Here is a 13,934-nt window from a genome sequence, read left to right on the forward strand (position 1 = left end):
TCAAACCTGGTGAGTTTAAAATTGTTGGAAAATTTGCAAGAAAGTACCTGTAACTGTTAAAGATATTAAAAGTACTATATAGAAAAGTTATGTTATGTAGATGGAAAATAGTTCATGGCCCATGTGAGTAAAATGGAGCATTTAGAAAAGAAATGAGAAAATGTCAATTTTTTGATATGTATGTAATTGAATATACTAATATAATGGATCCAAAATAGAGAGTTCCAAAACAAAAAATCTTTACATGTGCAATTGCAAAATATCCAATGTAATTACAACCTAGTAGAGACAGGAATACAGGTTCTGATGAACTGAATACAGCTAGCCACCAGAAATGGAATCCTAGTTGTTGGCTATCAAATTTGTTTTATTTATAAAATTTTAAATTTATATTTATTCTCCTATAGTATGCACCTCACTGTGCAATTAGTTTGCAAAATATTTCATCCATGTTTACAAGGTATTTTTCTTCAGAAAAAAAGCACAATTGAAATGAAAGCACAATGTATTTATTTGATCTGTCAATGACAACAGATACATGAATATGTTGGTGAATATGTTTGAAGATTTCTATGTAATTAAGAATTTATAACCTAGTCTGTAAGATGAAATTTCCACTAGAATGTATTTTGTCCGTGATGCAGTGAAGTGAGTTCCTATCTGCTCTGAACAAAATAATGTAGCACTTGGGGGCAAAGATGCAGCTCAGCAGCCCTACACTGGAAGCCAAAATGGAGATTTCCATGGCCACCATGACCTTTCCATTGGTGCTATGGTAGACAGGGAAGAATGTGACCCAGACACTGAAGAATACCAACATTCTAAATGTCAAGAACCTGGCTTCATTGTATGTGTCAGGCAGATTCATGGAGAAGTAGGCCATAATGTAACTCCCAAGTGCTAAGCAGCAGAGGTATCCCAGGACACAGTAGAAGGCAATAACTGAGGCCTTGTTGCACACAATGATGATGTGTCCATGTTCAGAGTGTGGACCTGAATCTACAAAGGGAGAAGAAGTGCTCAGCCAAATTCCACAGAGCACAACATGGATGAGGATACAAATGGAAATGGTGAAGTTAGGGGCCCTTGACAACATAAACCATCTCAGCACTATCCCTGGAAGTGTGATCTTGAAGGCAAGAACCACAGTAAGAGTTTTAGCCAAGACTGTGGAGAGTGCCACTGTGAACAGACCTTCATATATGCTCTGCTGTAGGATACATGTGGCTGTGTTGGGATATCCAATGAAGAGCAAGGGACAGAGAAAGCAGCAGATCAGAGTGATGAGCAAGATATAAGTTAGAGCCCGATTATTGGCCTTGACAATGGGAGTGTTATGATACTTTACAAAAACTCCAAGGACACCAGCTGTGATGACAGTGAAGCTCAGAGACAAGCATGTGAGCACCATCCCCAAGGGGTCTTCATAACCCAGAAATGTCTCAGCTTTCTGGAGACAGTGGTTCTGCTGTCTGTTTGCATAGTGACTCTCTGGACATTTTACACAGTTATCCACATCTGTTTAAGAATGAAAATGCTCATGAATCTAAGGTTAGGCAGCAATTGTTATCCCAAGTCAGTTTTATCTTCACATTTCTGGCCTGTGATGTAAGTTCATCTCATTCTTTGTTATTTCAGAGTCAAGAAAATTAGTGCTCAATAGTATAAATGCCAAAATATTTTCTAATCAATAATTACAAATATATTCTTTACATTGTCTTTAAACGGACTTCAAGGAAGGGGTTTATTTTCATCATACATGTACATAAACATTCTTGTATTTAAGTGATAATTTTCCTTATGTATATAGTCATACATTTTTAAATTCATGAAAAATTTAAATTTCTATAAAAGTTCATGGTCCTAGGATATGCTCTTTTTGAAAAACTTCAAGTATACACTGTGTATGTGAGTTCAAGACAAGGAGGAGAATATATTTTCAAATTACTGTTAAATTACTGTTGTTCTTAGTTATTGCTCCCACAGTTGCCTATTATCTTTCTTTTTTTTTTTTTTACTTTTTTTATTGAGTATCGTCTTCATTTACAATGCCAATGGTAAAACCTTTCTCAATTTCCCCCCTCCCAAAAGCTTCCCTCCCCAATGATTCCCTAGCCTTCCTCCCACCCCCTGCTTCCATGTATATGACCCTCTACCCGACACATTCCCGCTTCCCCCCAACTCCCCCCATCTGTTTCCCTTCGTTGTAGCCTCTATTGAGCCTTTACCTGGGCATTCTTCTGCCACATTTTTGGCTGGAACCATTTATACCCCTTGGTTGATGTTTTAGTCCCTTGGAGTCTTGGGGTGTCTGGGTGTCTGAAATCATTTTTCTTCCCATGGGGCTATATACACCTTCAACTCCTCTGGATCACACTCCAGATCCTCCATTGGGGACCCCAAGCTCAGTCCAATAGTTGGTTGCTAGTTTCTGCCTCTGAATTTGTAAAGCTCTGGCAGGGCCCCTCTGGAGACAGCCGTGGCATGCTCCTTTTGGTACATGCTTCACGTTGTAGTGTTGTGGTTTGCTGACTATTTATAGGATGAATTCCCAGGTAGGGCACTCACTGGGTGGCCTTTACTTCAGACTCTGCTCCACACATTGCCTCCTTTGTTGCTTCTGTGAGCATTTTGTTCCCTTTCTCAGAGGAACCATAGCACCCTCACTTAAGTCGTCCTTGAACTTCATGTGCTGGGTGAATTGTAACTTGTTTTACTTTGAGCTTTTGAACTAGCATCTGCTTATTAGTGACTGAATACCATGTGCGTTCTTTTGTGACTGGGTTACCTCGCTCAGGATGACACTTTCTAGTTCAATCCATTTGCCTAAGAATTTCATGAATTCATTGTTTTTAATAGCTGAATAGTACTCCATTGTGTATATATACCACAGTTTCTGTATCCATTCCTCTGTTGAGGGACATCTGGGTTCTTTCCAGCTTCGGGCTATTATAAATAAGGCAGCTATGAACATAGTGGAGCATGTGTCCTTATTACATGTAGGAACACTTTCTGGGTATATGCTCAGGAGTGGCATAGCTGAGTCCACAGGTAGTACTATGTCTAATTTTCCGAGGAATTGCCAAACTGATTTCCAGAGTGGTTTTACTAGCTTGAAATCCCAACAACAATGGAGAAGTGTTCCTCTTTCCCCACATCCTCTCCCGCATCTGCTATCACCTGAGTTTTCCAACTTAGCCATTCTGACTGGTGTAAGGTAGAATCTCAGTGTTGTTTTGATTTGCATTTCCCTGATAACTAAGGATGCTGAACATTTATTTAGGTGCTTTAGAGCCATTTGAGTTTCCTCAGTTGAGAATTCCCTGTTTAGCTCTGCTCCCCATTTTTTATTTAATATATTTTTATTTACATTTCAAATGATTTCCCCCTTCTGCCCCCCTCCCTGAAAGTCACATAAGCCCCCTTCCCTGCCCCTGTTCTCCCACCCACCCATTTCTGGATTTTCAATCCTGTTCCATTGATCAGCCTGCCTGTCACTGTACCAATACCATGCAGTTTTTAACACTATTGCTCGGTAGTATTGCTTGAGGACAGGGATACTGATTCCCCCAGAATTTCTTTTGTTGTTGAGAATAGTTTTAGCAGTCCTGGGTTTTTTGTTATTCCAGATGAATTTGAGAATTGCTCTTTCTAACTCTATGAAGAATTGAGTTATGATTTTGATGTGTACCCCATTTTTAATAGGGTTATTTAATTCTCTGGAGACTAACTCCTTGAGTTCTTTGTTTAGGTTGGATATTAGCCCTCTATCGGATGTAGGGTTAGTAAAGATCTTTTCCCAATTTGTTGGTTGCTGTTTTGTCCTATTGACTATGTCCTTTGCCTTACAGAATCTTTGCAGTTTTATGAGGTCCCATTTGTTGATTCTTGTTCTTAGAGCTTAAGCCATTGGTGTTCTGTTCAGAAACTTTTCCCCTGTGCTCATGTGTTCAAGATTTGTCCCCACTTTCTCCTCTATTAGATTCAGTGTGTCTGATTTTATGTGTAGATCTTCGATCCAATTGGACTTGAGCTTGTACAAGGAGATAAGAATGGGTCGATTTGCATTTTTCTGCATGCAGACCTCCAGTTGATCCAGCACCATTTGTTAAAAATGCTGTCTTTTTTCCACTGGATTTTTTTTTAGCTCCTTTGTAAAATATCAAGTGACCGTACATGTGTGGGTTTTTTTCTGGATCTTCAATTCTATTCCATTGATCTTCCTGCCTGTCTGCATACCAATACCAAACAGTATTTTATCACTATTGCTCTGTAGTAGAGCTTGAGGCCAGAGATGGTGATTTCCCCCAGAATATCTTTTGTTGTGGAGAATAGTTTTTGCTATCCTGGGTTTTTTCTTATTCCAGATGAATTTGAGAATTTCTCTTTCTAGATCTCTGAAGAATTGATTTGGAATTTTGATGGGGATTGCATTGAATCTGTAAATTGCTTTTGTCAAGATGGCCATTTTTACTGTATTGATCCTGCCAATCCATGAGCAGGGGGAGATCTTACCATCTTCTGAGACTTGCATCGATTTCTTTCTTCAGAGGCTTAATGTTCTTATCATATAGACCCTTCACTTGTTTTGTCAAGGTCACACCTAGGTATGAAATATTACTTGGGACTATTGTGAAGGGTATCATTTCCCTAATTTCTTTCTCCTCTTGTTTATCCTTTGAGTAGAGGAAGGCTAGTGATTTGCTTGAGTTAATTTTATATCCAGCCACTTTGCTGAAGTTGTTTATCAACTTTAGGAGTTCTTTGGTAGAAGTCTTGGGGTTGCTTAAGTATAGTATCATATCATTTTCAAATAGTGATAGTTTGACTTCTCCCTTTCCCATTTGTATTCCTTTGAACTCTTTTTGCTGCCTGATTGCTCTGCCTAGGACTTCAAGTACTATATTGAATAGATAGGGAGAGAGTGGGCAGCCTTGTCTGGTCCCCGATTTTAGTGGGATTGCCTCAAGTTTCTCTCCATTTAGTTTGATGTTGGCTACCGGTTTGCAGTATATTTCTTTGACTATGTTTAGGTATGGGCCTTGGATTCCCGATCTCTCCAAGACTTTTATCATGAATGGATGCTGAATTTTGTCAAAAGCCTTTTCAGCATCTAAGGAAATGACCATGTGGTTTTTTTCCTTTAGTTTGTTTATGTAGTGAAGTACATTGACAGATTTTTGTATGTTGAACCATCCCTGCATCCCTGGGATGAAGCCTACCTGATCATGGTGAATTATAGTTCTGATGTATTCTTGGATTCGATTGGCCAGGATTTTGTCCAGTAATTTTGCATCAATGGTCATGAGGGAGATTGGTCTGAAGTTCTCCTTCCTTGTTTGATCTTTGTTTAGTTTAGGTATAAGCATGATTGTGGCTTCATAGAATGAGCTGGGTAGTGTTCCTTGAGTTTCTATTTCATGGAAAAGTTTGAAGAGTATCCGTATTAACTCTTCTTTGAACATCTGATAGAATTCCCAGCCAAACCCATCTGTTTCTGGGTTTTTTTTGATGGGAGACTATTAATGACTGCTTCTATTTCCTCATGGCCTATGGGACGATTTAGATGGTTTATCTGATCCTATTTTAACATTGGCACCTGGTATGTATCTAGAAAGTTTTCCATTTCATCCAGGTTTTCAAACTTTGTTGAGTATAAGCTCTTGTAGTAGGATCTGATGATTTTTTGAATTCCCACAGTTTCCATTGTTATGTCTCCCTTTTTATTTCTGATTTTATTAATTTGGATACTGTTTTTGTGCCCCCTGGTTAGTCTTTCTGAGTGTTTATCTATCTTGTTGATTTTTTCAAAGAACCAGCTCCTTGCTTTGTTGATTCTTTGTATAGCTCTTTTTGTTTCTGCTTGGTTGATTTCGGCTCTAAGTTTGATTATTTCCTGCTGTCTACTCCTCTTGGGGGTATTTGCTTCCTTTTCTTTTAGAGCCTTCAAGTGCACTGTCAAACTGTTAGCTCTCTCCATTCTCTTTTTGGAGGCACACAGAGCTATGAGTTTTCCTCTTGGCACTGCTTTCATTGTGTCCCATACATTTTGGTATGATGTGTCTTCATTTTCATTGAATTCTAAAAAGTCTTTAATTTCTTTCTTTATTCTTCTTTGACCAAGCTATCATTCAGAAGAGCATTGTCCAAAGTCCATGTGTATGTGTGTTTTCCATTGCTTTTGTTTGAGCTTAAGACCAGCCTTAGGCCGTGGTATTATGATAAGATACTTGGGATAATTTCAATATTTCTATATCTGTTGAGGCCTGTTTTGTGACCAGTTATATGATCAGTTTTGGAGAAGGTACCATGAGGTACTGAGAAGAAGGCATATTCTCTTGCTTTATGGTAGAATGTTCTATAAATATCTGTTAGATTCAATTGGTCCATAACTTCAGTTAGTTTCACTGTACCTCTGTTTAATTTCTGGTTCCATGACTTGTCCACCCCAACAGTGGGGTGTTGAAGTCTCCCACTCTTATTGTGTGGGGTGCAATGTGTGCTTTGAGCTCTATTAAAGTTTCTTTTATCAATGTGGGTCCCCTTGCATTTGGAACATAGATTCAGAATTGAGAGTTCATCTTGGTAGACTTTTCCTTTGACCAGTATGAAGTGTCCCTCCTTATCTTTTTTGACAACTTTTGGTTGAACATCAGTTTTATCCTATATAAGAATGGCCACTCCAGCTTGTTTCTTGGGACCATTTGCTTGGAAAATTGTTTTCCATCCTTTGACTCTTAAATAGTGCCTGACTTTGTCACTGAGGTGGGTTTCTTGTCTGTAGCAAAATGTTGGGTCCTGTTTACATATCCAGTCCATTAGTCTATGTCTTTTTATTGGGGAATTGAGACCATTGATATTAAGAGATATTAAGGAAAAGTGATTGTTTCTTACTGTTATCTTCTTAGTTAAAGTTGACATTCTGGTTGTGTAGCTATCTTCTATTGGGTTTGATGAAAGATTACCTTATTGATTTTTTTCTACAGTATGGTTCGCTGTCTTGTGTTGGTATTTTCCACCCATTATCCTTTGCAGAGCTGGATTTGTGGAAAGATACTGTGTAAATTTGCTTTTGTCATGGAATGTCTTGTTTTCACCATCTATTGTAACTGAAAGTTTTGCTGGGTATAGTAGTCTGGGCTGACATTTATTTTCTCTTAGGGTCTGTATGACATCTGCCCAGGCTCTTCTGGCATTCATAGTCTCTGGTAAGAAGTCTGGTATAATTCTGATAGGTCTGCCTTTATATATTACTTGACCTTTTTCTCTCACTGCTTTCAATATTATTCCTTTGTTTAGTGAATTTGGTGTTTTGATTATTATGTGATGGGAGGAGTTTCTGCTCTGCTCCAATCCATTTAGAGTTCTGTAGGCTTCCTGTATGTTCATGGGCATCTCTTTCTTTAGGTTAGAGGAGTTTTTTTCTATAATTCCATTGAAGATATTTATTGGGCCTTTAAGATGTAAATCCTCACTTTCTTCTATTCCTATAATCCTTAGGTTTGGTCTTTTCATTGTGTCCTGGAGTTCTTGGATGTTTTGGGTTACAAGTTTTTGCATTTTGCATTTTCTTTGACTGTTGAGTCAATGATTTCTATGGAATCTTCAGCATCTGAGATTCTTTCTTCTATCTCTTGTATTCTGTTGTTGATGCTTGCATCTATGATTCCTGAATTCTTTCTAAGGTTTTCTATTTTCAGAGATGTCTCACTTTGTGATTTCTTTGTTGATTCTATTTCCAGGTTTAGATCCTCGATAGTTTTGTTCATTTCCTTCACTTGTTTGCTTTTTCCTGAAATTCTTTAAGGAATTTTTGTGTTACATCTTTTAGGGGTTCTACCTGTTGATCCATGTTCTCCTGTGTTTCTTTTAGGGATTTTTGTGATTCCTCTTTATGGGGTTTTGCACGTTTACCCATGTTCTCCCATAATTCCCTATTGGATTTTTATATTGCCTCTTTAAGGGTTTCAACCTGTTGACCCATATTATCCTGTATTTTTTTCCGTGTTATAGCATTTTTTAAATTTACATTTCAAATGATTTCCCCTTTTCTAGCCCCCCACTCCCAGAAAGTCCCGCAAGCCCCCTTCTCTCCCCCTGTCCTCCCACACACCCCTTCCCACTTCCCCATTGTGGTTTTGCCAAATACTGCTTCACTGAGTCTTTCCAGAACAGGGGACCACTTTTCCTTTCTTCTTGTACCTCATTTGATGTGTGGATTATGTTTTGGGTATTCCAGTTTTCTAAGATCAAGAATTGACAAATGGGACCTCATAAAATTACAGAGTTTCTGTAAGGCAAAGGACACCATCAAGAGGACAAATAGGCAACCAACAAATTGGGAAAGGATCTTCACCAATCCTACATCAGATAGAGGGCTAATATCCAATATATATAAAGAACTCAAGAAGTTAGACTCTAGAAAACCTAACAACCCTATCCCGTATTTTTTAAAGAGAGTTTTGTATTTCCTCTTTAAGGGTTTCTACCTTTTGATCCATATTCTCTTGTCTTCTTTAAGGGATTTTTGTGCTTCTACCTGTTGACCCATATTCTCTTGTATTTCTTTAAGGGAGTTATTTATGTCCTTCTTGAAGTCCTCCATCAGTGATATGAGATGTGATTTCAAATCTGGTTTTTGCTTTTCTGATGTGATAGAGTATGCAGGATTTGCTGTTGTGGGAGACCTGGGTTCTGATGGTGCCATGTTGCATTGGTTTCTAGTGGTAATGATCTTGCATTTGCCTTTGGCCATCTCGTTATTTCTTGTGTTAGATGGTCTTGCTGACACTATGTTCTCTATCTTGCCAACCTGTGTTTCTGTATTCCTGGGATTCTCTTTCTGTCCAATGCCCTGCAAACAGCTGATTCTCCAGGAAGTATCAGGCAATGGTATCTCCCCTGTAGCAGACTTGGCAAGGGTCAAATGCCGGCTCCTGCCAATTCTCGAATGCCCTGCTCCTGTAGGTTCTCTAATACCCAGCTACTGTTGGTTCTCTTGAGACCATCAGGAAGCGGTGTCCTCTCCATGCCAGATGTGGTGCAGGTCTCCCACCTCCAAGGGCAAGGGGTGGCAATGGGGGAGGAAGGAGGGGTAGAGGGAGCAGAATACACTGCTCCTGTCGGTTCTCTAGAGAGCATCAGGAAGTGGTGTCCTCTCCCTGTCAGATGTGGCACAGGTCTCCCTGCAATTGCCTATTTTCATGATATTCATTGCATTTCTTGTGTCTTTATTCTTAGAACGTCAATACTAAATGAGTCTTATTTGGTTCTTGACAAGTCGACGAGATTCCTTTGTGATATGTTTAGGAGTTTGTAGAAAGCAGAGGTACATTTAACATTGAAAAAACAGTCCATGTTTTAGTCTTTTTTGTTATGGAGTATTCTTTTGATATGTGTTTTCAAGCCACTGTCTCAAGCTCAAGGCAATCTTTTACATCAGTTTTCCATGTATTTTCTTTCTGTATTTTCTAAATGATTATGGATTCTTTTCATCCATGATACCTACCAGGTCATACTTACCAGAAACATGTGTGGTATATAAAACATGTCAATATATTATAGAGATTTAAGTAAGTATATTTTGTAGACCAGAAAATATTTAGGAATTTATAATCTCTTTTATATATCTGAAATTGAGAATTGGCACCTGATCCCTACCCCATAGCTCTGCCTGCCTCCTGGGAGGGCACGTCTAAAGCAGAACATCCAGGTAAGATTCCTGAGCTGCATCCCACATCCTGCTAGGACCTCAGTCAGTTTAGCATCTGTGTATCCTATACCATCCTATCAGAGCTTCATCATCCTACAAGTCCACATCCTACTTGTAATCATTGAAACACCACTCTAACATGAACATTGCAATGCCCTCCCCACCCCCAAAGTAGGCCATCTCAATCCTGAAATACACAGGGCAATCCACCTTCCAGTCCATCCTCCACCTGCAATCAAATGTGTGTACCCCACATCCTATACCAAAGACCTGTCTATCTTTTGTGATCTTTGCAACAATCTAGAACAATGAGTTTCAGAGGATTTCTAATTCCAGGCCAGCCAACACGTGAGACAACCTCATGGCTAAAGGTAAGTGGAAGAACATAAACAATAGAAGCTAATGCAAAATGCACCATCTTCAAGTAGCTCTTCTTTTAAATGAAGTCCTGGATATCTTAATATGCCTGAAAATAATATTAAGACCTTAAATATCATCTTATAAAGATGATGGGGGCCTTTAAAGAGGACATAAATCAACTAATGAAAACGCAATCTTAGAGGAAGAAGTCCTTTAAAAAGTAACAAATATAACACTAAAGAAACAAAGGAAAATATAATCAAATTTGTGAACGAAATGAATAAAATGGTCTAAGAAAAATGGGAGCAATAAATAAAACAAAAATAGAGGCAACACTGGAGATAGAAAAATTAGGAAAGAGAACAAGAACTAGAGATGCAAGCATTGCCAACAAAATGGGTGAGACAGAATAGAGAATTGCAGGAGAGGTAAAAGATACCACAGAAGAAATTAATGCATCAGTCATAGCAAATGACAAACGTAAATGTTTTTAACTCAAACATCCAGGAAATTTGGTACACTGTGAATAAATGAAACCTAAAAATAATACAAATAAAAGAGAGTGAACTGTCTCAATTCATAGGGTGTAAAATATCTTCTGTAAAATCATAGAAGAAAATGATCAATAAAGAAAAAACGAGATGCGTGTAAAAAGTTCATGAAGCTTACAGACATCATATCTATCGGACCAGCAAAGAAAGTCTACCTGCCCCATAATAATTGAAACACCGAGTACCCAAAGAAATAAAGAATTTTAAAAATTGCATGGGAAATTACCATGTAAGAAATAAATGTTGGTCATCTGTGTTACACCTGACTACTCAACAGAGAATCCAAAAGTCAGAAATTCCTGGAGAAAGATCAGAAATTCCAGCCCAGAATACTGTACCCCCAAAACCTTGATCAGTGTAGATATAGAAACCAAGATATTCAATGACAAAACACAATCTAAATAGTCTTTCTGCTAATCTAATTCAATCCTGCAGAGGATACTAGGTAAAAAAACTTCAATACAAGGAAACTACAGCCCCATAACACAAGAAATTAGTCATCTCATAATGAAATCAAAAGAAGAGTATCTCTCTCTCTCTCTCTCTCTCTCTCTCACACACACACACACACACACACACACACACAGACACACACACACAGACAAAGAGACAGAGAGGGACAGAGAGACAGAGGAGAGAGAGTACCAACACCATAATCAACATAATACAAAGTAAGAATCATTGAACATTATATACTTCAACATCAGTGACCATAATTCACCAATAAAAACACAGGCATTAACAGATATGAAATGTAAAGAGGCTCCATCATTCTGATGCATACAAAAAAGACAAGTCAGCAACAAAAATAAACAATACCTCAGCATAAAGATATATAGTATTTACAAACATTCCTCCACAAAACCAAAAAAAAAAAAAAATATTCCTTCTTCTCAAAACCTCACAGAAACTTCTCAAAATATTGAGAATATAATTGGGCACAAAGTAAACCACAATAAGTACAAGACAATTGAAATAACACCATTCATATTATCAGATCACCATGGAAAATATTAGACTTCAACAACAACAGAACCAAGAGAAAGCTCAAATGCTCATGGAATATGGACATGTCTCTTGTGAGTAATCCCTTGGTCAATGAAGAAATAAAGAAAGCAATTAAAAACTTTCTAAACTTAATGAAAATTAAGGCACAATATATATAAATTTATGCAACACAATAAAAGGAATAGAAAGAGAAAAATTCGTCCCACTAATTCTTAATGAAGAAAAAAAGGGAAATCATTTGAAATGTAAATAAAAAATATATCAATAAAAAAGAAAAGCAAAACAGAGAAAAAAGAAATTGGAGAGATCACATAATAACAAATTAACTGCACACCTAAAAGCTAAATAGGTAAACTCAGGGTTTGATATCTTTCAAGAAAATCAAAAGGAACAATACAAAAAATCAACAAATCAATAGCTGATTCTTGCAAAAATTTACAAGAAACAATAACCTTAGCCAAACTATCTAAAAGACCCAGAGACAGTATCCAATTTAATAAAAAGGACAACATAGAAATAGAAACTGAGGAAAATTCAAAGGTTCTACTTCAAAAGACCATACCCCATACTACAAAATTTAAGTGTAATGGATGATTTTCTAGAAGATACCACTTACCAAAATTAAATCAAAATTAGGCAAACTATCTGAACTTTCTTATAACCAGTAAAGCAACAGAAGCAATCATTAAATCCTCCCAATCCAAAAAGTATGGGGTAAATTGGTTTTAAGGCAGGATTCAAAGAAAAATTAAAATCAATTCCACAAAATATAAACAAAAGGTAAGCTCAAACTATTCCACAAAATATCAACGTAAGGAACTTATGAGCCACAGTCACCCTGGAAACCAACCCATACACATATTCTGCTAAGAAAGAGAAACCCACTAGGAGAGCCTCCCAGGTGATAGCTATATCTGGCCCCAGTCAGACAGCACATGTGGGCACCCACAATAGTGCCTGGGTTTTGTAATTGTATATAGGAGACTCTGCCAGTACATGACAAATTCAGAGGGGACACTCTCAGTCAGCCATTGAACTGAGCAGAGGGTCTCCAGTGGAGGAGCTAGAGAAAGGACCCAAGGAGTTGAAGGGGTTTGCAGTGCCACAGGAGGAACAACAATATGAGTCACCCAGTACTCCCAGAGCTCCCAGGGACAAAACCATCAATCAAAGAGTGCACATGGTGTTATCTATGGCTTGAGACACATTGACAGAAGAGGATGGTCTTGTTAGGCACCAAAAGGAAGAGAGGCCCTTGGTCCTGGAAAGACTTGATGCCATAGTGTAGAGGAATACCAGGACAGGGAAGCAGGGGTGGGTTGATTGGGGAAGGGGAGATGGCTTACAGGAATTTTGGGGGAGGGGGGAACCAGGAAAGAGGACAACATTTGAAATGTAAGTAAAAAATATAACTAATAAAAAAGGAATATAAAAAAGAGAACTCCAATCCAAGTTAGCTTATGACCATGGAAACACACACACACACACACACACACCACAACACCCACACACTGCTCATTAAAATACTTGCAAGTCAAATCCAAAAACACAACAAAAACTTTAATCAACATGAAGTAGACATCATCATGGAGATCCAGTCATGATATTAGATGAGTCAGTGTATTCCTCCATTTAAGCAAAGTGAATGGAAGAAATTATCACACGAGCATCTCATTAGATGTTGAAAAACATTGACAAAATTCAACATCTATTTATGTCAAAAGTCTTGCAGAGATAATACATGTAAGGCACATACCTAAACATAATGAAAGCAACATATAGCAAGTCAATAGCCAATATAAAATTAAATGTAGAGAAACTTAAATCATTTCCACTAAAGTGAGAGACAAGGTAAGGTTGTCACTCTTTGTACCTCTTCAATACAGTACTGTGAATTCTAGATAGAACAATAAGACAATGAAAACCGATTAAAAGGATAAAAATTGAAAAGGAAGAAGTCAAGATATTCCTATTCATAGATGATATAATAATATACATAAGCCCTCCCAAAACTCTAACAGAGAACTACAACTGATAAACTACTACAGAAAAGTAGCTGAATACAAAATTAAATCAAAGAAAACAGTAGACCTTTTTTATACTAAAGATCAGCAGTTTGGCAAAGACATTAGGGAAACAACACACTTCCCTGTAGCTGCAAACTATATAAAATCTCCTCTTGTAACATGATTAAGTAACTGAAAGACCTGTATGTCAATAACATCAAGTCCCTGAAAAAAAGAAATTGAAGAAGACATCAGAAGATGGAAGATATTCCATGTTCATGGATCAGTAGTGTTGAC

At 37.7% G+C, this 13,934-nt stretch overlaps 1 pseudogene; it reads right to left on the reverse strand.

Moving 5' to 3' along the window:
* Positions 1-586: 586 nt before the first annotated feature.
* Positions 587-13,934, reverse strand: part of LOC127672473 (vomeronasal type-2 receptor 116-like) — a 34,033-nt pseudogene continuing 20,685 nt past the window's right edge.

The sequence above is a fragment of the Apodemus sylvaticus genome, chromosome 22 (assembly GCF_947179515.1).
Source record: "Apodemus sylvaticus chromosome 22, mApoSyl1.1, whole genome shotgun sequence".
Lineage (NCBI taxonomy): Eukaryota > Metazoa > Chordata > Mammalia > Rodentia > Muridae > Apodemus > Apodemus sylvaticus.